The sequence below is a fragment of the Carassius carassius genome, chromosome 35 (assembly GCF_963082965.1).
Source record: "Carassius carassius chromosome 35, fCarCar2.1, whole genome shotgun sequence".
NCBI lineage: Eukaryota > Metazoa > Chordata > Actinopteri > Cypriniformes > Cyprinidae > Carassius > Carassius carassius.
The window spans coordinates 13,695,829-13,723,385 of NC_081789.1; the positions used below are offsets into that span (position 1 = coordinate 13,695,829).

The 27,557-nt window shown below is 36.9% G+C and overlaps 1 long non-coding RNA gene and 1 pseudogene across 1 annotated transcript; both read left to right on the plus strand.

Moving 5' to 3' along the window:
- The first annotated feature begins 365 nt into the window (after positions 1–365).
- Positions 366–16,948, plus strand: LOC132115622 (cysteine-rich secretory protein LCCL domain-containing 1-like; annotated as a pseudogene).
- An 828-nt stretch (positions 16,949–17,776) lies between these two features.
- LOC132116008 (uncharacterized) lies at positions 17,777–18,279 on the plus strand. Its single transcript, XR_009425592.1, has 3 exons — positions 17,777–17,874; positions 18,023–18,098; positions 18,181–18,279. It is a non-coding gene; the product is annotated as an uncharacterized LOC132116008 (long non-coding RNA).
- Positions 18,280–27,557: the final 9,278 nt, after the last annotated feature.

The window sequence follows — 27,557 nt, forward strand, 5'->3', positions numbered from 1 at the left end:
AAAAACGAATCATTCTTTTCAATTCGATCTTTTAAATGAATCGAAGTTAGCCGTTTTGAACAATTTGTTCACACGATTGATTCACCTGACTCGATCCGAGGGGCGTGTTTTAAATCGTAATGAACAGAGAGCCTCTTTGTAGGCAACCGATCTACATGATGGCTTGATAAGTAAGTTACTTTAAAAGCCGAATATCAGAATTTCAACTAAAACATAGTGGAAATATGTTTATGCCTATTAATTGTGTTTACTGCAGTTTTATCAGGCTATGAAACAGAATAAATTTTAGTAGGCTACATAGTATTAAAAAAAAACAGCTATTATCAGCTTTATTGCCTAAAAAGCTGTTCCTCTTCTCTTCAGTTACCCTCAGAGGTCATCATCAGAACTCATCCACCATGGGTCACTTAACCTCTGCATTACTGAGGGGTCTCTCTCTCCTGCTGGTGACCCGGAGTGTGTTTGCCATGGTACTGTTTAATGCCTCGGATCTTGACATTCTCTTGGAGAAGTATCTGGATAATGATGGAGACTGGATGGCGGAGAGACAGAGAAGCAAGAGGGCCATCACTGCCACTGACATGCAAGCAATCCTGGACCTTCACAACAAACTCCGGGGGCAGGTCTACCCATGGGCTTCAAATATGGAATACATGGTAATACATCTCTACACTGCTACAAATGATAAAATATGTAGAATTACACATATTAGGAAGATTTATCCACTGTGGTTTAGTGGTATGTTTACAACTTTGCAGTCAGTTTTGCATTGACTTGATTTACAGTCAACAGTTCAAATTCATGGGCTTTACTTGACATGACTTTTCATGGCATTTCAAGTCATTTTGCAACCTATCACAAAAGTGTGAGAATTGGGAATTAATAGTCTTATAATGGGGAACAACATGAATTGCCTTATTAGTATAGCCAGACGAGAAAGTATTCGATTTTAATAAGCAGTCAAAAGAACTATAACTTCAGTAATATTAATAAGATGAATATTAATTATTAATATTTATAAATTCAATAATTACCTGTAAAATATTGTGACTGGAAAACAGCAAATGTTTTCTGTGCGCTAAACGAGACTTTTACAGCAGCGGACTATACATAAAATGCATATAAATATAAGTTGTTAATTAATATGTCTTAGTAATATGATATTTGATATTTTGGTTAGCAACACATAATGAAATGCAATGCTAATTGAGAGAAAAACCTTCCCCAGAAGCCTGTTTTATCATATCTGATTTTAACATATATAAATATATGCATAGAAAATTTCAATGTTTACCTTAAATTATTATACATAGATATTCATACGTTTTCTTCATAAAATGATTAACGATTTATCATGACCTGAAGTTGATGGAATTATATAAGTTTTTGCTTAGTAATAATATTTGTTTGTAATTACCTGGTCTTTGTTTACAAAGTGAATGAAGGGGTTCCAGAGGTTTATGAGAAAAAAAGAATAAAAATGGACAAGACAATTACAGACAATTGGTGTCATTGCAGGATAGAAATAAAATATCAAAATAATATGCATATTTGAAGTTTGCATTATTGGTTGTACAGCTTCAGTGAACTTATTACTTTGCTGGAAGTTTGATGCTTGTGGCATGATTACACCCTGATATCTTTGCTCAAGCACTGTCAGTTATCAATGGGCTGTTTGATAGAGGACCACACACTTCAGAAACTCACCACCATCCGTACTTTAGTCTGCATGTAAATCACATATATTGTTCTGTCTGAAGGAGCATTGTTGAGATGGAAGGAATGATTATTCCCATTATTCTTCCAGTCATTCTGTGAAACAAACGAAGATCCCCTTCTTCGCAATGTTGACTCGAGGATATAAACTAACAGAATGTCAGTATCTGAGGTGTTGTAAAACAAACACAGTTAAATATTGTTTCAGAAGCTGCATTTTCTCATGCTTAGTCTGACAGGATTAGCACCAAACATTACATAGCCCTCGGCTCCCAGGAGGTATTAAAAGAAAAGTTCACTGAACCTTTTGACTTAATTTCTTCAACAGTTTCTTCACATTCTACTTAATCTTTCTTTCCTCAAAAGAAAGGTTTGGATCAATATAAAATCATTTTCATGTTTGTACTAGAAACTGTCCCTTTAAGGTGTGTCTAAATTTGCTTTGTTTTACAAAACCAATCAAACATTTGGAATCAAAAGATATTTTTTAGAAACATTTCTTAAATGCATTCATTTGATTAAATATACAGTGAAAACCAAACAAACCAACCCAAAAAACTTTTACTGTTTAAATAATATATGTACTGATTTAAAAAAAAAATATATATATTAAGCAGCAAAAACACATTTTTAATATTCATAATAATAACAAATGTTTCTCAAACACTTAACTAACATATTATTATGATTTCTGACAACTGGAGTAATGGCTGCTTAAAAATTCAGCTTTGCCATCACAGGAATAAATTACATATATTAAAATAAAAAATAAATAACAAATTGTTATTTTAAATTGTATTATTTCACAATATTACAGATTTTTTTATTGTATTTTTAAGAGAAAAAAAATGCAGCCTTGAAGAGCATAAGGGAAGTCTTCCGTGAGGAAAAAAAAAAACTTAAGGATTCCAAATTTTTGACTGGTGGTTTGACCCATTTGCTTCAGACTAAAATTAAAATAATTAGTTTGCTCACTAAACAAACCAGATCCACGAGACTAATACAGTTTACAATTTTAGAACAGATAAAATAAGTTGTGCATGGACCTCTTGAACACTACGAACCATTTATATTTCAGCTTTTCAGAAAGACGGGCAGTGGTTTGAGAGATGCCTTGCAGGGATTGTTAACTGGGTGTCTGGAGTGGAGTTTGGGCAGCTCAGCAGAGTGAATGCAATAGGAATGGTGTGATGGATGTGGAGACATGGAATGTGATGATGCTCAGCTCCAGCCCTCCACAGCCTCTCATAATAACGGTTTTGGAATTCTATAGGCAAAACAGCAGAATTCCAGACTGCTGACACTCGTTTCAACAGGCACAAACACTGTTTCCCTCTAAACAGAAAAAAAAAATAGGTCCTGAGGGACGCTGGAAATTTTTCCTTTTCTTGGAATGTGACCAGATGACCAAAAAAAAAAAAAAACTTTGCAGCTGATGAGGTGAAATGAAGTAAACAATGGCGTGTGAAAGAGTTTGAGTGTCTGCGCTGACGGGACGTGTTTTCCTTTACTGGTCCTGTCTAAGTGCTGTCAGATTCTTGGGGGCCTCCCCTACTGAGAGCGCTGTGCAAACAGAATCACTTTGCCCTTTTTGAGTTTACAGATTTTGCAGTATAGACCATTTACTGCTGGAAATTTGCAGATCTGTACCCTAACCCTAACTGATGTTCGGTTTTCAATTTTGACCACTAAACAATCTATTTGTGGCTTAGGAGTGAATACCTGAAGCCATTAATACCCTAGTAAAAACGTAATTAAAAAAAAAATGTATTTCATACTTAGTACTAATACATTAGCAAAATATTTAAAGTTTACCTGAAGTATACTTACATTAGTTCCACTTTAGCACAATCAAGCATACTATATATTATATAGATTACACACACACATATATGTGTGTTCCAAAAACTCTCAACTGGGAGCAGAGGGCTTTAGGTAGTAGATGTCATATACAAAGAAAAGTTTGAAATACAGATCAACTGCTTGTAGTATCATCTCCTGTTCCATCGGCTCCCCGTTTAAAATAATAAAAACTTGGGAGGAGTTTTCGTTGTCACCAAGCACCAGGACATGTGGATTCTGGCTTGTCTCATGATTCAAGTACGGTCACGTAAAAGAACACAAAATCCAATTGCAAGTATAACAGTTTATTTGGCACAACACAAAACAGCAGGGAACAAGAAAATAGAGCAGGTGAGCTGGTGAACAGGTGAGCTGGTGAATCGGTGAGCTGTCTCTGTGACACGGAGACTATAAGGCACTGACCCGAACCAACCCAGGGAATTCTCCTAGGAACAGGCGTGGAAGCATACTGGGCGATCTCCTTGGCAGAGCGCAAGAAGAGTGATCTGAGGACTGAGAGCAAGACCAGCATCGACAACTACGAACAACGATCTGACAACATGCAGTAACAACCACAAGACAGATAAAGACAGGACAGAACCAGCATCAGGTGCAGCCATGCTGATTAGCTCATCAGCCCAATGATTGCCGGAGCAATGCTGAATGAGCAATCAGATAACGAGAAAACAGACATGCAGAATGAACACACATATCTATGAACCATGACAAGTACAGCACTAATTAGTGCCAACCTTAAAAGAATTTTAAAAAAAAGTTCAGTTAACATGCATTGTGAAGATATTTCAGTGATACACTCACTTTACAAATGAGTGAATTTAAATGAGTTAAAAGCTATAGCGAATTTAATTTGGTTAAAGTGACAATTCACCCAAAAATAAAAATTCTGTCATCATTTTTGTCATTGTACAATGTGTGTCTTATACAAAACAAATAAAGGTTACTTGACTACACAGGGCACTGTAATTTTAAGTGTTGCTTTTACTTACAGGTTGAATGTCAATGAAAGGCCGCTTCATTTCCGTGTATGATGTGCACACCATTTTTCCATTTGTGTGGTATGGTGCAGATGGCTGGAATGGTTTCAAAGACAATTTCTTCACGAAGGTCTTTAAATGACAAAAGTACAGAGAAAGCACAAAAAAAAAAAAACTAAGCTTACAGTTTAAATTTTTACAGTCTTTGTGGGGATCTACTATCATTTGCACTAAGAGACAGACTAAACCTGTTTTCACTCCCTCCAGAAGATTTGTGGCAATATTTGCGGCTAATGTGAGTAAATTTTACCACCCTTTACCCTTTAACTGATTTGGACTTGTAGGGAGGAACAAAAGTACATTGTAAAAGAAAGGAAGCTTGTGGACGGAATGCGGCAATACACTTATTTCACCTCAATTGTCTTTTTTCATAATTTTTGGAAGTCATACTGTAGGTCTAAGTAAAATTGAAAACTTATGTATCATTAATTTAAATAGGTTACTTACCTTGAAAGGTTTCAATTAACAGGCAGAAATTCTATTGTTGCAATTTTTCCTTCACAAAAAGTCCATTGTCTAAAACATAAGTATAAACACATTTAGTACAACACATTTAAAAAAACCTGTCAATCAATCTAGCTTCATAAGAGAAATTGCTGTAATTATAGGGCATTCTGATAGATGATAGATTCAATATGAATAAACCATAAAAACACGGAGTAGTAACTTTATGTAAATTTAGGGCACTGGTATAAATTTCCGCTGAAAGAGCGGATTGCCTCACGACTGCGCGCTTTTTTTTGTCTGGGTTTTGAACTTTTATAACAGAAAATTGCAGGTTCATTCAACCGATTCTCGCGGAGTCTGTTGTCTGTCGCAGCACTGATGTGTGAGCTCAGCTCGCTCGAGCAGCTTCTTTCACTTCCGATCCGATAAATGGTCTGTGCGGCTTTTCTAGCTTAATTCTAATGATTTCGTCAAACTTTCACATTTCACCAGACATATTTATTAACTTTAAGTAATACTTGTCTAAAAAGTTTTGCAGCTAATCTTTTAATGTATTAATGCTGGCGAACAAACAGGAATAGCATTCATTTACAAACGATTCTCTGGGGAAACAAACGGACTAAAGGGAATAAAAACTTTTTTACCGTATAAAAAATAATAATTAATGTATCAGACACATTACTTAATGTTATAACAGTTATATACATCATACGATTATATTAACAGTTACTTACCCTTCATAATCAGGCAGGCTGCCGGCCACTGATGTCAGCTGATGTCCATGTCTCTGACTGGACCGTTAAAATTTGAACGGAGTGAAGCGGGAAACATATTTAACCCAACAGTTGGGTTATAACTAAAAATAACCCAACAACGAAAAAAAAATGACCCAACAAATTTTAAGATAACCCAACACATTGATCCAATATGTGTAACCCAACGGTTAGGTAAAAAAACCACAACAAAGTTTTCGTCACCACAACAGCATAATGCTTAAAACATTAAATGACCATAGCAATGATGAGAACAATTTTACAACTAGAATGATACACAATTTTTAACAGAAAAATCATAATGCTTTTTAAAATTATAAATCGCTAAAAAATGGCCCCATTCACCTCCATTGTATTCTGTTATTTGATGTTGTTGTTATTAAGAAAATGAGGCATGAATCAAAATGCTATTATTGAGCTTAACTTGTATTGAATGCAGAATATTCCTTCATCTCTACAGTATGAAGCCCACTTTGATGGTTGGCTTAGCAAACCAAGCAGACATCCAGTTGGCAGGCGCTCACTTCAAGGATTAATGTCTCAGGCAATTGTTTCAGCTATTTTAGGGACCTTATTGGGGGAGGTTTACTGCTGGACTGTGCTTTGGGACTTCCCTGGGAAAAAGTGTAACATGAATGGGCAGTGACAGGGCAGATAACTCCCCCGTCACCCCCGCCACAATTCTGGCTCCAACCTTTAGTTTTGTATGCTTTCCATTCAAGGTGAAAGTGCTGTTTTATTTTTCCAGAATAACGAATTGTTTTTATTAAACAGCAAAATATGGGTCAGATGGACAAAATAACACATACAGGTATGTGAACGGCCTTGAATGATGTAGCTTGTGATCAAAACTAGCAACACAGAGCATGAGCTACAGTAGACAGATACAGAAACATATTGTATAACATTATTATTAACATTATATAACATTATTGTATCAAAAAAAAAAAAATCCAATTGAATCAGGGCACAAGAGAAATATTTTTTTTTCTCCAGCCTGCAAGCAGACATTGTACTGAAGTCTAAATAGTCTAGATGGAAATAGGGGTCCACGCGCACCCCCCAGCTTTTTTTATGCCACCTGATTTTTTTAAATCCTTAAAGTGTCTATTTTCATAATCTGCCAGGTACCAAGCTGAAATAATGTCCCAAAGGGTTCTTTTTTAACCCGAAAAATCAAAAAATGATATAGAAAGTGGCATAACATTAGAAGTAAACAACATACAGAGACAACTGAACACATTTTCCCATACAATTCTGACCCCGGGAATTTAATGGAATGGTTATTTTTGACATTTGACAACATATTGACCTTATTTCTGGACAAAAATAGAAAGAAAATGGCCAAAGATGTGTAGAGGATTAACTATTTTTTCGTTTTCTCAAGCGCATAGGGTGATTTTTTTTCCACAACCTGTAATTTATTTATCATTCAGGTGTCTATTTTGAAGATTAAATTGTGTACCAAGCTGAAATAATGTCCAAAATGCTTTATTTTTAACCCTTTGCACCAAACCCGAAAAATCTAAATATGATAAAAAGTGGCATAACTTTGGATGTAAACAACTCACAGAGACAAATGGAAACATTTTTCAATACAATTCTGACCCCAGAAATTGTTATTTGTCATGTTTTATAACAGCTTGACCATCTGTGGTCAAAAAGAACAAAAAAAGTTCATTTGACAGCGTTTTTATTATACTTAGCAGCCTGAAATAGGGTTTATTTGAACCATTTACTTCACCTATCCTGAACCTGAAGATATTTAAAATAGTTTTACTTTTGAAAAAATTGAAAAAATAAATAAATAAATAAACAACTACAGAAAAAATCCAAAAAGGTCCAAAAAGTTGACTGAGAAACTGCAAGTGTTTGAATTTTGGGGCTTTGCAGTTGGCAGTTGGTGGTCGTCGGTTCGTACCTGCAGAACGCCATCTCCCACTGCTCTCTCTTTTGAAAAAATTTCAGTAAGTATTTGAAACTATAATTAAGATGTACCTTTGTAGTCATAACTTAAAATGTTTTTTCAACAGTTTTTACTATAATCACAGGCTTTCGGAAATCGAATCTGTATTCTTGACTAGCAGTGTTGGTAGCTTTTCTCATATGAGATATGAGACTCTGTGAAGACGTCAGTTCACCATACCACATGAGGGATATTTGTGAACAGATTGAAATTTCCATTGAAACTAGAGGACTTGTCTTTGGATACAATTGGCTATCACCAATACTGCTAAAAAAGCTTTACAGGGAAAATAGATCGTTTACAAGTGTCAAAGGCTTCTACATCTGGTGAATCATTATCATTGAAAAGGGACTCTCTGCTCCATGTCAAATCACGGTCAGTTCAATCTGAAGGAGCTCCAAGAAGGTGTTCCTTCTTGTTTCCCAATCAGTGCATTTTCTGTGACAAAGCAAACTCCAAGTTCAAGGGCAAGACTGAAGAGCTTACAAAGTTTCAGAGTTGGAAACACAAGGAACCAGCCTGGAAAGTTATTGAACCTAGGGCACAGCAATTAAAGAAAGAGGCTCTTTATCACAAGGTGCAGGGCAAGGACCTTTTTGCAATGGAAGCTAAGTATCATCCATGCAGAAACAACTTCAACACAGAGTACCAAACCCATGAGCGTGGAAGGGAGAGAGTAGAAAAGGCAGCAGACAACACTGACAGCCTGCAGGCCCAGAAGATAGCAGCACATAACAAGTCATATTGCGTTGTAAAGGATTACATTCTTAGGAATGTGATTGAATGCAACGAGGTTGTCCAGCTAAGATCCATGTGCAACTTGTACATGAAGACATTGGAAAATCAAGGTTTTCCTAATCCTGGATACCGCAGTGAGAAATTGACAAGACGGTTACAGGGAGACAAAGACATCTCTCATGAACTCACATTCTCCAAGGTGCAACAACATGGGTGTATTAAGTTGAACCTCAAATACAGCTCAGCATTACTGTAGATGAAGCAGTTGGATGTGCATACAAACTTGGAACAGCTGACCAACTTCAAGAAGCAGCACTCACCCTCCATTCTCACCTCATAAAGGCATTCAGAGAGCCAAAGGAGCTACCATGGCCCCCAACAGCACAGGAGCTAGATGCTGTGAAGATGGACGTGCTTCTTCCAGAGCATTTTGTACAATTTCCGAGCTCATTGGTGACTGGGACACTTGATGGCGAAAAGTGCAAGAAGACGCAGAGGCTGGTCTATTCGCTTACACAAGATGTGTGTCGAGCAGCAACTAACAGCAAGTGGAAACTCCCAAAGCACATCCTCCTATGTGCTAGCCTTCGACACCTCTATCGATGAAAACAGGTGAGTTATAAGTTAATTTACTACTTTCGAGGTCCTACATTGTCAATGCTGAACTCTTTTTGATACAGGTATTTGATTTTGATATTCTCTAAAGCAGTTTTTTCTGTCTTTCTGTCTTTTCTGTCATTGCTGTCTCAAGTTTCATACTAAAGTCATATGTTTCTGAGTGTCCTAGATGTGAAAGGATGGTTGTGATCTACAAAGACAGAAAATTGCTTTAGTAAATATCAAAATCAAATGCCTTTATCAAAAAGAGTTCAGCATTGACAATGTAGGACCTCGAAAGCAGTAAATTAACTTATAACTCACCTATTTGCTTCGATAGAGGTGTCTATGGTAGCTTCTTTTGACTCTTTGGAGGGTGGAGGGTGAGTGCTGCTTCTTGAAGTTGGTCAGCTGTTCCAAGTTTGTATGCACATCCAACTGCTTCATCTACAGTAATGCTGAGCTGTATATGAGTTTGACTTAATACACTCATGTTGTTGCACCTTGGAGAATGTGAGTTCATGAGAGATGTCTTTGTCTCCCTGTAACCGTCTTGCCAATTTCTCACTGCGGTATTCTGGATTAGGAAAACCTTGATTTTCCAATGTCTTCATGTACAAGTTGCACATGGATCTTAGCTTGACAACCTCTTTGCATTCAATCATATTCCTAAGAATGTAATCCTTTACCACACAATATGACTTATGTGCTGCCATCTTCTGGGCCTGCAGGCTGTCAGTGTTGTCTGCAGCCTTTTCTACTCTCTCCCTTCCACGCTCATGGGTTTGGTACTCTGTGTTGAAGTTGTTTCTGCATGATGGATGTTACTTAGCTTCCATTACAAAAAGGTCCTTGCCCTGCACCTTGCGATTAAAGAGCCTCTTTCTTTAATTCCTGTGCCCTAGGTTCAATAACTTTCCAGGCTGGTTCCTTGTGTTTCCAACTCTGAAACTTTGTAAGCTCTTCAGTCTTGCCCTTGAACTTGGATTTTGCTTTGTCACAGAAAATGCACGGATTGGGAAACAAGAAGGAACACCTTCTTGGAGCTCCTTCAGATTGAACTGACAGTGATTTGACATGGCACAGAGAGTCCCTTTTCAATGATAATGATTCACCAGATGTAGAAGCCTTTGACACTTGTAAACGATCTACACTCACCTAAAGGATTATTAGGAACACCTGTTCAATTTCTCATTAATGCAATTATCTAATCAACCAATCACATGGCAGTTGATTCAATGCATTTAGGGGTGTGGTCCTGGTCAAGACAATCTCCTGAACTCCAAACTGAATGTCAGAATGGGAAAGAAAGGTGATTTAAGCAATTTTGAATATGGCATGGTTGTTGGTGCCAGACGGGCCGGTCTGAGTATTTCACAATCTGCTCAGTTACTGGGATTTTCACGCACAACCATTTCTAGGGTTTACAAAGAATAGTGTGAAAAGGGAAAAACATCCAGTATGTGGCAGTCCTGTGGGCGAAAATTCCTTGTTGATGCTAGAGGTCAGAGGAGAATGGGCCGACTGATTCAAGCTGATAGATAAGCAACTTTGACTGAAATAAGCACTCGTTATAACTGATCTATGCAGAAAAGCATTTGTGAAGCCACAACATGCAAAACCTTGAGGCAGATGGGCTACAACAGCAGAAGACCCCACCGGATACCACTCGTCTCCACTACAAATAGGAAAAAGAGGCTACAATTTGCATGAGGTCACCAAAATTGGACAGTTGAAGACAGTTGTTGCCTGGTCTGATGAGTCTCTGATGATTTCTGTTGAGACATTCAGATGGTAGAGTCAGAATTTGGCGTAAACAGAATGAGAACATGGATCCATCATGACTTGTTACCACTGTGCAGGCTGGTGGTGGTGGTGTAATGGTGTGGGGGATGTTTTCTTGGTACACTTTAGGCCCCTTAGTGCCAATTGGGCATCGTTTAAATGCCACGGCCTACCTGAGCATTGTTTCTGACCATCTCCATCCCTTTATGACCACCATGTACCCATCCTCCGATGGCTAGTTCCAGCAGGATAATGCACCATGTCACAAAGCTTGAATCATTTCAAATTGGTTTCTTGAACATGACAATGAGTTCACTGTACTAAAATGTCCCCCACAGTCACCAGATCTCAACCCAATAGAGCATCTTTGGGATGTGGTGGAATGGCAGCTTCGTGCCCTGGATGTGCAGCCCACAAATCTCCATCAACTGCAAGATGCTATCCTATCAATATGGGCCAACATCTCTAAAGAATGCTTTCAGCACCTTGTTGAATCAATGCCACGTATAATTAAGGCAGTTCTGAAGGCGAAAGGGGGTCAAACACAGTATTAGTATGGTGTTCCTAATAATCCTTTAGGTGAGTGTATTTTCCCTGTAAAGCTTTTATAGCAGTATTAGTGATAGCCAATTGTATCCAAAGACAAGTCCTCTAATTTCAATGGAATCTGTTCACAAATATCCCTCATGTGGTATGGTGAACTGACGTCTTTACAGAGTCTCATATACTGTGTAGATATGATAGCTTCTTGCTTGCCCTCCCCACCTGCATGTGTTGAGTGTGGTAAAATTACCATACTCAGAAAGAGCTGAGACATGTAAAATACATGTTAGGGAACGAATCCTCTTTGGAGGCACTTCAGCTGTGTTACAATGTTTAATTTTCCCCTTCGTAAGTATGTATGAAGTATTGAGCCTGAAAAAAAAACTTTAGCTAGTAGCTACCAACTAAGCTACCAACACTGCTAGTCAAGAATTCAGATTCGATTTCCGAAAGCCTGTGATTATAGTAAAAACTGTTGAAAAATCACTTTAAGTTATGACTACAAAGGTATTTCGTAATTATAGTTTCAAATACATACTGAAATTTTTCCAAAAGAGAGAGCAATACTAGGTGAAGTAAAAAAAAATAAACCCTATTTCAGGCTGCTAAGTATAATAAAAACGCTGTCAAATGAACTTTTTTTGCTCTTTTTGACCACAGATGGTCAAGATGTTATAAAACATGACAAATAACAATTTCTGGGGTCAGAATTTTATTGAAAAATGTTTCCATTTGTCTCTGTGAGTTGTTTACATCAAAAGTTATGCCACTTTTTATCATATTTAGATTTTCCGGGTTTGGTGCAAAGGGTTAAATATTAAGCATTTTGGACATTATTTCAGCTTGGTACCCAATTTAATCTTAAAACAGACACTAAAATGATAAAGAAATTACAGGTTGTGGAAAAAAAATCACCCTATGCACTTGAGAAAACGAAAAAATAGTTGATCCTCAACACATTTTTGGCATTTTTTTGCTATTTTTGTCCAGAAATAAGGTCAATATGTTGTCAAATGTCAAAAATAACCATTCCATTAAATTCCTGGGGTCAGAATTGTATGGGAAAATGTGTTAATTTGTCTCTGTATGTTGTTTACTTCTAATGTTATGCCACTTTCTATATCATTTTTTGATTTTTCGGGTTCCGGTCGGGTGCAGCAAAGGGTTAAAAAAGAACCCCTTGGGACATTATTTAAGCTTGGTACCTGGCAGATTATGAAAATAGACACTTTAAGGATTTAAAAAAATCAGGTGGCATAAAAAAAGCCGGGGGGTGCACGTGGACCCCTATTTCCATCTAGACTTAAATAAAACTTAACCTGCTAAAACTGTCATACTATTATTGACTGCAACAGCCATTGGCTTTTACAGGACTAGATCCTTTTCCTGTTAACCACATTATAAACAGGACAATATTCTTAACTACACATACAAAAGTTTAGGAACTAAACAGCGCTCTACTTGCCACTTGTTTCCATCTAAATCTGTATTTCTCTGCCATGTGTCTGTATTTCTTTTAGGTGTGGGACACTGAACTGGAGCGGAGTGCTCAGGAATGGGCTGAGACCTGCCTGTGGGAACATGGCCCAGCTGGCCTGATGCCTCAGATTGGTCAGAACCTGGGAGTGCACTGGGGAAGGTCTGAATGTTCTTTGGTGTTTTATAGCAATGTGAGCTTACTAGTCACTGAGTTAAACTGCTGTGGAACTGGAATTTAGCTTTATTAATACACTGCTGGAATTGTGGTGTATGTCTAACATATATTTAAAATAAACTAGTGCTATATTTACATCAGTCTCAATACCAGATAGCACACTCAAAGACCACTGCTGCTCACTGACTGCTTGATGCATATTGCATATAAAACTAGAGATTGATTTTTAGATCTGGCAAACTGTAATCCAGTTGGCCTGGTTTACACAACTTTAGTCAGTAAAGGCACACATTTTTTTTCAGTCCATCTGGAGATGAAGTCAAAGGCATCATGCTGATACAGTGAGCTGTTTTGAAGGATGTTTGAAGTTACTGTCAACAGATCTTTAAAAGATATTGGCACTTGAAGGAATTTCTAGCAAGGGTTTGACGCACTTTCTAGAAGTTTAAGTAGATATCTGGATATGTAAGAATGTTCTTATTTTGGTTTCTGAGTCTGAGTCAACCATGACTGTATTGTCATCTATTTCAGATATACTTTAAATAGTACATAAAATACCAAGATTAATACAAAACACATAAAAAAAAAATAATGAACTTTGGTATGAATTACTGTTCAGAAGTTTTGGAAATAAATTATTCATTTCTTTAATTATTCAAGTTCTTTTGAACTTTCTATTCATCAAAGGATCCTGAAAAAATAATATCATGCAATCATGCAATATTTCAGAATATTACTGTGTTTACTGTGTTTTGATCACATAATTGCATACTTGGTGAGCATAAGACACTTCTTTTAAAAACTAAAAAAAAAAAAAAATAGACCTCAAAATTTTGACCAGTAGTATACCTGTCAACTAACATTTTTACTTTATATTGCATTAGTCCAATGCATTAAATTTAGGCTATTACTAATGATGCTTTTTTTTTAATGTTCACCCCAGATACGGTCCACCTACTTCTCATGTACAAGCCTGGTATGATGAGGTCAAAAACTACTCGTTCCCTTACCCCCATGAATGTAACCCTCACTGCCCTTTTAGGTGCAGTGGTCCAGTCTGTACCCACTACACTCAGGTACAGTAATAGCATATAGCACAATAGCATGTGTATTTAGGTGCAAACCCATTTATGCATTTGACAGATCTGAAAACAATTCTGAAATTTATGTGATGTCAGTGAAGGAATTTTAATACCAATGTAATATGTGCTCTCATTCAGGTTGTCAGCACTTCAGCTGCAGCCTTTTTAAATAGTTTGTAGTCTAAACACAGGATTTGGAAAACATCAGAAAGGAGAGCATTGAAGCGCTTCAGTCTGCTACCAGTGAACATGAGTGCAAATATCGGTGTGCCTTTTTGACAATGATTCTTATATGTTAGAAGGCAGTTGTAATGGCTGTAAATAATAAAGTAGCATATTAAAGCTAAACATGTCTCAAGACAGAGCCTTGAGGGACCTCATAAGTTTAGCTGAGCAGTGACAGTAAATGGCCACAAAATTTTCTACTACTAAACAGTCAAAGCCTTAATTTAAAGTAAAAGCAAAAATGAAAAAATGTAATTAACACAAAAGGAGATTCTTTTTAAAGGTTGGATTATAACAAGAAATATAGTAAATCATATGGATATAACTACTTGTTGTCTTTTGTTGTGTGTTCTTTTTAAAATTGGGGCCATTGTATGGATAAGATGGGAAAACCCACACAAAAAGATTTGAATAGACTATAGCACATATTCCTTATGCTAAAGATAATGCCAAAGGCAATTTAAGGATACATTTATTTTAGGCAGTTATAACTGATTGTCTGTTTTCCTTACTGATTCTAGCTTGTTTGGGCAACTAGCAGTCGAATTGGCTGTGCAATCAATGTGTGCTACAACATGAATGTGTGGGGCCAGATCTGGTCAAAGGCTGTTTATCTTGTGTGCAACTACTCACCAAAGTAATAAACTTATTAATTATGCTTCATTTATTATTAAATACTGCTCTCATTCTCTGATATTTATATTATGCTAGCTGGTCAGTGTTGTCTGTCCTTGTGTTTTTTCGTCCTGTACAGGGGTAACTGGTGGGGATATGCCCCATATAAGCATGGCACCCCTTGCTCTGCCTGTCCAGCCAGCTATGGAGGAATGTGCAGAGAAAACCTCTGTTATAAAGGATTGTTATGAGCTTTTAATGAAGTAGTTTTCAACATTGTCCATTCGGACACTAATGTTCAAATGTTTGGTTGTCATATATGACAAAAATATTATTTTCACTGTATTTTTTTATCATTTAAATGCAGCCTTGGTGAACTTAATAGACTTCTTTCAAAAACATGAAAAAAAATCTTACTGATCACAAACTTTTAAATAGTAATGTATATATATATATATATATATATATATATATATATATATATATATATATATATATATATATATATATATATATTTGTGTTTAATGAATCATTTATAGATTGCTTAAAGAATTACATCCAGGCAAAATGTAAGACTACTCATTTCTTTGCTTTTTTTTTTTTTAGATGATTTTTTAGGTGATGGAACAAATAGACAAATCCCACGTGAGGAAACAGACAAAATAAATTCTATAGAACCAAAGGCCTCTCATAGCCCTGGGCTTTGTTTACAGGCCCCAAGTCCAACCAGACGCCCAAATGCATTTGTGAGCAAAGAGCAGATGTGTAAGCTGTGGTTCTCCGATTATACTTTCCAGCGTCATGGGGGAACCACTTTCAGAATAAAAGTTGTGCTTGAAAAACAAAATAGATTTTCTGAATGTGACTGCACCCAAAAATTGCTAGCATGCAAATTAATTTCTGTTTAACTCTGATTGTTTTGATGTTCACCAGGCATGGATCTGTCGATTTTTTTCAAACATATATTTAATGTTGCAAGTCACTTTGTGCAGCAGGAAAGTTTTTTTGTTCTCATAATGGTGATGTCCCTGCTGAGTATGTTTGCTTTGGGGACGATGAATACTTGTGGGTTTTCAATTGCTTCCTTTGCTGAAAGCGGGTTTGGACTGAAAGCTGAGATCTCCTGCTGTTGGCCACCATGAGCTCCTGCTGGAATTCCACAGCTTCCTTTTACAGAACTGCAGGAACAGAGCTGTGCATTTCTGCAGTGCTGCTAAATTATACAGCATTATCTTAACATAAATGAACCACCTGTGTTTTTTTCTGCTTTTTTATGCAGCCCAGATTGTGACATGTGACACAAAGCTAAGAGATCAGTGTAAAGGCACCACATGCAATAGGTGAGATAAAAAAAAAACCTTCCCATATACATCACATGGGTCTTTTCATGATAACAATAATAATCCAAATTTTCAGTCCAGTTTCTGCTATTATTTTTTCCCAAATTATTATTATTATTATTATTATTATTTATATATTTATCGGTAATAGGTACGAGTGCCCTGCTGGTTGTTAAGACAGTGTGGCGAAAGTGGTTGGAACTGTGTACTATGACATGGTAAGCCAGGCATAAAGATTTATATATATTTTTTTTCAGTTTATCTTATCACATATAGTCTAAACGTTTCACACTGACCTTATTTTTGTCCTCAGCAATCCAGTATTTGCCAGGCAGGCATTCATTACGGTGTCATTGACAATGATGGAGGCTGGATGGATGTCACAAGACAGGGCAGAAAGGACTTCTTCATCAAATCATACAAAAATGGACTTCAGTCCCTTGGGTAAGCAGTCTGCTCAAGACTGACTTTCATGTGCATTAGAGACAACTCATCTAACATAATGAAAATGTTGCAGGAAATACCAGAGTGCCAATGCCTTCCCAGTATCTAAAGTTACAGGTAAATGACAATTTAGAATATATTTCATGGTTCTCTGTAATACATATTTCAGTTGTGACATTCAGTAGTGAAATATTTTATATTTATACAGGCTACTGAATATTAATTTGCCAACAAATTTACTACATGGCTATGCTAGTTTCATGTAATGCTGTGCATTCTATTCTCACATAATAAAATAATTTACATTTAAATCTGTATTTCATATCCATCTATATAAATTACATTACCAGTCAAAAGTTTGGAGTTGGTAAGAATTTTTTTTTTTTTATGTTTTTGAAAGATTTCTCTCAAGCTCCCCAAGGCTGCATTGATTTAATAAACAAATGCAGTAAAAAAAATAAAATAATAATAATAATTGTTTAATACTCCAGTCTTCAGCGTGATATCATCCACCAGAAATCGTCCTGGTTCAAATCAACATGCTGATTTGATGTTTAACAAATATTTCTTCTTATTATTATTATCAATATTGAAAACAGATGTGCTGCTTAATATTTTTGTGGAAAAACTTTTTAGGATTCACTGATGAATAAATAGAACATTTGAAATATAATTTGTTTATAACATAAATGTCCTTATTGTCACTTCTTGTCAGTTGACTTCTTGTCAATTTAGTGCACTCTTGCTGAATAAAATAAGCTTCTTGAAAAAATAGTAATTGAAAAGGTATTGAATATAAATACAGTATAAGTAGCTGAGGAAAAAGCACAATGTTGCAAAAATCAGTCAATTTTCATTGTAAAATAAACCTTGAAAACAATAAAATCGACCCCAATGCAAAACAGAGGGGTCTTGCATGATCCAGATTGTTACATACAGTACCTTTACTATTAATTTCACCATCTTTCCTTTGTTTCAGTAAAAGTTATCACAGCAAGACTACAGTTTCTGCACTGTGCCCTTACCAGAAGCTTGCAAGACACTGTCCAAGGTAAAACTTGATCTGTAATGAACCAAACCCCCAGGTGAAATGTTCTTTTGTGTAATCTATTTTCAAACGAAACTTGCCTATAGCATTTGAAACTACTATTATTACACTGTCAAACAAATCTTTCCAACCTGTCTTTTCTTCCCACAAGGATTTACTGTCCTCGGAACTGCCTGCAAGAAAATCCCCACCTTTCTCAAGTCATTGGCACCAAAATGTATTCAGATGTAAGTTTTCAAAATCATACTGAAAGCAAAGGGATTGCTGCCCCACCAAAGACTTCATTTTAAATGTAAATTTGTTTCGCAGAAATCTAGTATATGCAGATCTGCAATTCATGCCGGCGTTTTAAGAAACAAATCAGGTGGTTATGTTGATGTGATGGCCACAGACAGCAGGAAGCTGTACTGTATATTAATTATGTAGTGCTGGGCAACGATTAATTTTTTTTAGCGTGATTAGTCACATTATTGTCTGCGATTAATCCCAATTAATCACATTGTTATGCACAAAAGTAATAATGCTTTCAAAAGTAGTGTATTGTGCACTTTTTTCATTTAAACTATGACAAAAGTGTAACAACATTTGGTTTGCAAACACTTTTAACAAATAAGGTGCTTTTTACAGCAGTGTTCCTTTTACATAATAGCAGTTACAATATTTATTGTAGCCTAAACTAAATTATAACATTAATGTAATTAAATTAAATATAAAACAAGCCATTTGCCACTGCCAGGACATTAACGTTTTTATAGAAAATATTTTATAGTTTTTTATAGAAAAACAAGTTATGCTCAGCGTCCAGAGCCTCGATAATAACATTATAACAGGCACCTTCCTATTAGAGACCTGCACGATCGTGGGACCAATCGCAGCAGAGTGCGGCGCGGGACAACACTTGATTGGCAGGTAGAGACTTGTGTGTGCGGGATGCAGGAGAATAATTAGGATGTGCTCACACTAGGCAATCTTAACCCCCAAAGCCTGGTTCATTTGATTAGTGTGATCATTCCGTTTAGCAGTCCCTTGGTCAGTTGGAAGAGGTGGACAAGAGCACGGTTCAGTTATATATAGATCAGTGAGTGTGAGCGCTAACTGCACCAGAGTGCAGATCTTCTGATACGTACTGCATGATTGCGTGAATATTTCTGAGCAGCAAAAGCTATAGGTCTGTAAAACAATATATTGTGAGAGGGACGTATGTTACCGCATCCCATATGACTCAAAATAATAAACCACAAAGTTAACAAAATTATTCACTCCACTGTGTTGAGTGAGAGCGCTTCTCTGTTGTCTTCACATGCTATCGGAAACTTCCAATTTCCAACTTTTAACTTTTCTGTTAAAAATAACAGTCGACAGTGGTTTGTGAATGTTGATGCTTAGTCTAAATAATCTGATTGGGAGCATCCCCTCCTGTGACCCATGATTGCTAGTGAGCAACGGACTTTCATAATAATAAAAAACTGTGTTAACGTGATAATAATGCGTTAACTGCGTTAACTAATATTAAATTAAAATAATAATATAATAATTATAAAAATTATATATATATATATATATATAAATAAAAAATATAATATAAATACAAATACATGCACATTGGCTACTTTGTTAGGTACACCTAGCTAGTACCATCAGAAGATGAGTACACTGTAGTTATAAAGGGATGGACATGGTCAGCAATAATACTCAGGTAGACTGTGGTGTTTAAACTATGCTCAGTTGGTTACTAAGGGGCCCAAAGTGTGCCAAGAAAATACCCCCACACCATTACACCACCACCATCAGTCTGAAGCGTTGAGACAAGGCAGGATAGATCCCTGCTTTCATGTTCTTTACACCAAATTCTGACCCTACCATCTGAATGTCACAACAGAAATAAAGACTCATCAGACCAGGCAACATTTTTCCAATCATCTGTTGTCCAATTTTGGTGACCCTGTGTGAATTGTAGCCTCCGTTTCCTGTTCTTAGCTGACAGGAGCGGCACCTAGTGTGGTCTTCTGCTGCTCTAGCCCATCTGCTTCAGGGTTCGACGTGCTGTGCGTTCAGAGATGGTATTTTGTATACCTTGGTTGTAACGATTGGTTATTTGAGTTACTGTTGCCTTTCTATCATCTCTAACCAGTCTGCCCATTCCCCTCTGACCTCTAACATCAACAAGGCATGTTCGTCCAAACAACTACCACTCACTGGATATTTCCTCTTTTTCAGACCATTCTCTGTAAACCCTAGAGATGGTTGTGTGTGGAAATCCCAGTAGATCAGCAGTTTTTGAAATACTCAGACCAGCCCGTCTGGCACCAACAATTATTCCACGTTCAAAGTCTTCCCCATTCTGATGCTAAGTTTGAACTTCAGCAAGTCGTCTTCACCACATCTAGATACCTAAATGCATTGAGTTACTGCCATGTGATTAGTTGATTAGCAATTATTGTTACCAAGCAATGAACAGGTGTACCTAAGTGGCCGGTGAGTCTGTATATATATATATATTTAATAAAAATATGCAATGTTCATACATTAAATATATTTATATATAATATAATATATAATAATATAAATGTATATGTTAATATTTTCAAAATATAAACTGTATGTGTGCATATTTATATATACAAAATAAATAAACAGTACTTGTGTGTAAACAAAAATGTTTCTTTTGGATGCGATTAATCATTTGACAGCACTACTGAATAAGATTTTCACTAAATTATGTTTAAAGGTTGGGAAACATTGCTTATTTAACTTCTGTGTTCTCCCGCAGCCTGGAGAGACCCCGCGGGAGCCAAGGCATTCAGGGTATACGCAGTTATTTGAGCGTGTGCTGAAAACGTGGTTTCTCATCGACTCGGCCTGTTGATTAGGATGTAATAGTGGCCATTGTGAGGCCTTTTCTGCTCTAACCATCCTGTGCTGTATTTTCTTTCACATGAATGTTGACTGAACTATTTGGTTTATAGATGGAGACCCTTTCCAATGCATCGAGCTGATTAGCCATTGTATTGCCTAAAAAGCATGTAATTAGAGGATAATTCAGGGAATGTGGTGTCTGTATTGCAGAGAAAAAAGCACTTAAGGAATTTCAATCTTCTGTTATTGTTGTTAAGAACATTTTAAAGACTGTAAGCTTTTTAGTTTCATTACATGTTGAGGAAGTTCTCATTCATTTATAGATGTATTTTCCTTTCCCCCCCCCCTATGTATTTATTTTTATGTATTTTTTGCTTTAGGAAAGAAAGGACTGCTGATATATTTTTATTTTATGTGTTGTTGTTTTTTTTAAATGATAATTAAGAATGTGTGTATAGTCCCATATTACATCTTAATACATCCAACCAAACATAATGTGAAACGTCCTCATCGTTAAACACTGTAAATAGCATGTTGTGAATAGCTTGTCTATAGTATTAATTCTAATGAGGTGCTGCATGCATAGGTATTGTGTACTGTCTCAGAAAACAATTGTCTTATGATTTAATGATATTTAATTATACAACCCGAATTCCGGAAAAGTTGGGACGTTTTTTAAATTTTAATAAAATGAAAACTAAAAGACTTTCAAATCACATGAGCCAATATTTTATTCACAATAGAACATAGATAACATAGCAACTGTTTAAACTGAGAAAGTTTACAATTTTATGCACAAAATGAGCTCTTTTCAATTTTTATTTCTGCTACAGGTCTCAAAATAGTTGGGACGGGGCGTGTTTACCATGGTGTAGCATCTCCTTTTCTTTTCAAAACAGTTTGAAGAGGTCTGGGCATTGAGGCTATGAGTTGCTGGAGTTTTGCTGTTGGAATTTGGTCCCATTCTTGCCTTATATAGATTTCCAGCTGCTGAAGAGTTCGTGGTCGTCTTTGACATATTTTTCGTTTAATGATGCGCCAAATGTTCTCTATAGGTGAAAGATCTGGACTGCAGGCAGGCCAGGTTAGCACCCGGACTCTTCTACGACGAAGCCATGCTGTTGTTATAGCTGCAGTATGTGGTTTTGCATTGTCCTGCTGAAATAAACAAGGCCTTCCCTGAAATAGACGTTGTTTGGAGGGAAGCATATGTTGCTCTAAAACCTTTATATACCTTTCAGCATTCACAGAGCCTTCCAAAACATGCAAGCTGCCCATACCGTATGCACTTATGCACCCCCATACCATCAGAGATGCTGGCTTTTGAACTGAACGCTGATAACATGCTGGAAGGTCTCCCTCCTCTTTAGCCCGGAGGACACGGCGTCCGTGATTTCCAACAAGAATCTCAAATTTGGACTCGTCTGACCATAAAACACTATTCCACTTTGAAATAGTCCATTTTAAATGAGCCTTGGTCCACAGGACACGACGGCACTTCTGGACCATGTTCACATATGGCTTCCTTTTTGCATGATAGAGCTTTAGTTGGCATCTGCTGATGGCACGGCGGATTGTGTTTACCGACAGTGGTTTCTGAAAGTATTCCTGGGCCCATTTAGTAATGTCATTGACACAATCATGCCGATGAGTGATGCAGTGACGTCTGAGAGCCTGAAGACCACGGCATCCAATAAAGGTCTCCGGCCTTGTCCCTTACGCACAGAGATTTCTCCAGTTTCTCTGAATCTTTTGATGATGTTATGCACTTTAGATGATGAGATTTGCAAAGCCTTTGCAATTTGACTTTGAGGAACATTGTTTTTAAAGTTTTCCACAATTTTTTTACGCAGTCTTTCACAGATTGGAGAGCCTCTGCCCATCTTTACTTCTGAGAGACTCTGCTTCTCTAAGACAAAGCTTTTATAGCTAATCATGTTACAGACCTGATATCAATTAACTTAATTAATCACTAGATGTTCTCCCAGCTGAATCTTTTCAAAACTGCTTGCTTTTTAGCCATTTGTTGCCCCCGTGCCAACTTTTTTGAGACCTGTAGCAGGCATTAAATTTTAAATGAGCTAATTAAGTGGATAAAAGTGTAAAATTTCTCAGTTTAAACATTTGCTACATTATCTATGTTCTATTGTGAATAAAATATTGGCTCATGTGATTTCAAATTCCTTTAGTTTTCATTTTATTAAAATTTAAAAAACGTCCCAACTTTTCCGGAATTCGGGTGGTAGCTTTTATATTATGTCCTGGTTCTGGATTTGGATTATTTTCTGGAAACCCTGGACTGGCACAAGGAAACAATGAATGGACCAGAGAAACCACTGAGGCCATCTGTCTGTAATGAAAACCAGATGGAATAATTTTCAGTGTTTATTGCACTCTCACCCTCAACGTAACAGCTAAAACAATCCCCTTATGGATTATAGAATCATTTTATTGAGCAGCACGCTTCCACATTACTTTCATTCATTCTGGCTGATAGACGCTGTAGATCTAATTTAGCAGGCGAATTGAACTGTCTGCTCGGTAAGAAGGATGGGTAAATACAATAACTACTAAACCAGGAGCTGCTAGTAAATATATTTAACACCTGCAGTTTCAGACACCTCAAGACATCTGTTAAAACTTGTTTATTTGTTAGAAGTCCACTTTGTCAATGCAGCCTGTCTGTTTTCAGACCTGCCACAGTTGCAGTCTGCTGTGGCATAGAAAGCCAAGATTTATGGCTAATGTCCGAAACATCCTTCTCCATACAGGTTGTGTTCCACCTGGATGCCTGCAGTCCAGAAACACAACTTGAGTGTAATTACCAGCCAGCCACACTGACATCATAACAAAACAGCATAATGCAGGGTGACTGCCACAGTAACAAATGTTTATATTATAAAGTGCCACTAACATATAATGACATGATTTCAACACCTTGATAAATAACTTTGCCTGTTTATTGGAGTTTGGTGCCTTTGGATAGAAATTACTCAAAAAAAGCAATAACGAATGACATGGAAATATGAGTTTTACCACTGCTTTCTTACAGCATAATCGACAATGTAAAAAACAGAGGGAAATACCCACTTTGTGGAAAATGAAAAACAGAAAGTGTATATACTCACCTGCTCTTTTTCAACTAGTTAAAACAGACAAAGAGCAACACTGTGAGCATGTCAGAATAATTCTTGCATTTCTACTGCACAATTATTCTCATGAAGTTAATGTGTTAAAAGCTTAAAGGGGTTATGATGGTTTTTTAAATATCATAATTTTGTATATTTGGGGTAACAGAATATGTTGACATGCTTTAATGATCAAAAAACATATTATTTTTCATATACTGGACACTATTGTAGGTCCTCTTTGCCCCACCTCTCTCAAACGCGCTTTTTCTACCAAGTCCCCCCTTCCGAAAAGCGCAGTCTTCTCTGATTGGCCAGCTGACCCAGTGCATTGTGATTTGCCGAACACCGCAAGCACTTATCGGAAATGTAACGCCCCTTTCCATAATCGCGATCTTCAACTTTCAAAATAATTGTAAAGACAGTTAATAATATCCTTAGTTTTACCATCAGTTGAAAGTGAAAAAAAAGAAAAGTGAAAGTCATGACATATGCCAAGTATGGAAACCCATACTCGGAATTTGTGCTCTGCATTTAACCCATCCAAGTGCACACAGACAGCAGTGAGAAACTCCGCATTTGAACAGTCAATAGTGAATATTTAAAGGTGCAATAGGAGATCTTGGAAAATGCTAACATTAGCCTGATAGCACTGAAAGCAAACGTCACACCCTTTATGCAATCTCTGTCCAAAGCCACGCCCCCTGAACGCATTTATGCTCACAGACCAGAATACCAGAGACAACCTTACTACAAAAGGCTACATTAGCGGTTCCCAATTCCAGTCCCTGTTCCAAAGTGAAGTAAACCCCTGCTCGCGGAGTAGGGAGCAATGAACATGTAGGGATCATATCGATTGGAACACAGTTCATTCACGTAGCTCGAGTTGGTCATCTGAATTAGGTGTGTTAACTAAGTGAGACATGCAAAATATGTGCGCGAGCATTGGAATTGGGAACCACTGGGCTACATCATGTGCCATTAACCAGTGAGAAAACTTTAAAAGTACTACAATACTAGGAAGGAAGACCGGGTTGTTGATGTTTGTCTGACATTCCAGCTCTGTCTGCACAGCGTGCATGACTGCGCTATTGATGTATTCTGTCTGCGCGAACAGGGTGCGCAGAGGTATGCAGATACATACGTTGACAGGCAGGTAGGAAAGCTATTTAAAACGCTTGGACTGAGTGTTTTGATTGGACGTACATTTCTTGGTCCTACACCTTCCACAGAATATATAAATACAGATAAATACATTTAAACCACTTAAAATAATGATTGCAATTGGGATGTGAAGAGACTTTCAACCAGTAGCTATAACAAAATATGTTGCTGAAGACAATCACATATTGCACCTTTAAACTAACACCACAACATACTTACAGTAGCTGATACAGAAGTGCCAGATTGTCGTAACTAAGTCAGAATGACCTCCTCTCTTGGGTTCACGAAACAGTTGTACATAAAATGTGTTGCTGTTCTGTTGTAAGTAATCTTAAAGATTCCTAAATTAATCTACTTTCAGAAAGGCCAAATAAAGGGGGGGGGGATTTAGGGGGGCATGGCAGTCTTAACTTTGATGAAGAACATCTCTTTGGATTTGAGACTTTAGTCTTTGCAACTTTACAGATCTTATTCATGCACCAAGAGCTTGTAACACTAAAGAAAAAGGAAAAATTTAAATCGCATCATATGACCCCTTTAAGGAAATAACTTTTTAATAAGTTGCTTAACAGGGTTGAGACTAACAAACTGCTATTTAAAAGGAGCTATTTGTTGAAATGGGTCTTTAAGTTTTTGTGGGTTTTGTCTAATAGCTTTAAAGCCTACATCTAGTTTTCTGAAAATGGACCGAAACTGTTGATGACTTTTCATGACTATTGATCCTGCACTACAGATTTGCGTCCAATCAATCAGTCTCTAGAATAAGAATTCCCTTCCCCCAAAAACCATTTGCAGTTGACTAGAAAGTATAAGGAGCCCCGCACATGACATGCAAGAAAAAATAAATCAATTGGGCGCTCCCTCGATTTACGATTGCATTCAGTCGATTTGCTAAATCGTGCGCACAATTTAGCAAATCGAGGGAACGAATTTGTAAATTGTGCTCACAATTTATAAATCGAGTGAACAAAATAGTAAATCGAGAGAACACAATAGTAATCGTGTGCACGTTTTAGTACATTGAGAGAACGAATTAGTAAAGTGTGCACACGATTTAGCCTACTATTTTTTCCCACTCCGTACAAGTATGTTAGTTGTGATGTATAATTAAAGCCAATAAATTGCAAAAGTCAGATTCTGATTCAGATTCTGGTGGTGGATGAGGAGATACCCCCTGACAATGTAAAGGGCTTTGAGTGCCTAGAAAAGCGCTATATAAATATAAGGAATTATTATTATTATTATTATTATTCTGTAAGTAAAAGTCACATTCATTTACTCTATTGGAGCACTGAGCACTGAAACAAGAAAATCAACTGCTTAATCAGTGACCCAAACCATGTGTTCAACCGCTTGTTAATGCAAATATCTAATCAGCTAATCACTTGACAGCAACTCAATGTATTTAGTCATGTAGACATGGTCAATTCAATCTGCAGACATGCAAATGGAGCATCAGAATGGGGAAGAAAGTCGATTTAAGTGACTTTGAACATGGCATGGTTGTTGTTTTCTGAGTATTACAGAAACTGCTGATCTATTTCCATGCAAAGCCATCTCTATGGTTTGGGGTCAGAAATAGATAAAATATTCAGTGAGCGGCAGTTCTGTGGGCAAAAATGAATGTGGATGCCAGAGGTCAGAGGAGAATGGCCAGACTGGTTTGAGCTAATAGATGAGCAACAGTAAGGTATTGAAGGTATGCAGAAGAGCATCTCTGAATGCACAACATGTCAAACCTTGAAGAAGATGGGCTACAGCATCAAAAGACCACACTGTGCACCACTACTGTAAGCTAAGAACAGAAAACCGAGGCTACAATTTGCACAGGCTCACCAGAATTGGACAACAGAAGATTGGAAATGGGTCGTCTGTTCTTACACTTTTCAATTTCTCCTGCAACATTTGTATAGTAAAGTAAGAATTTGGCAAATATTATGGAAGCATAGATCAATCCTAAATTCTATAAATAGTTCAGGCTTGTGATGGTGTAATGATGTTTTTTCTTCACACACTGTGGGATTCTTAGTACCAACTAAGCATTGTTTAAACACCACAGCTTATCTGAGTGTTGTTGCTGGCAATGTTCATGACCACAAGTCATTGTTGAATATGACAATGAGTTCACTAAACTCAAATGTCCTCCACATCAGATCTCAATCCAATAGAGAATCTTTGCAAACCTTTCCACCAATGGGATGTGATGGAACTGGAGATTTAAATATAAAATAAATATAAATATGGACCAAAATCTCTGAATAATGTTTCCAGCATCTTGTTAAATCTATGCCAAGTATGAAAGGTATAGTTCACCCAAAAATGAGAATTATGTCATTAAATAACTCACCCTCATTTTGTTCCAAACCCATAAGTCCTTCATTCATCTTTGGAACAAAAATTAAGACATGTTTTATTAAAATCCAGGAGCTTTCTGACCCTGCAGACAGCAATGCAACGGACACATTCAAGGTCCAAAAAGGTAGTAAGGACATCATTAAAATACTCCATGTGACATGAAGATACGAGAATATTTTTTGT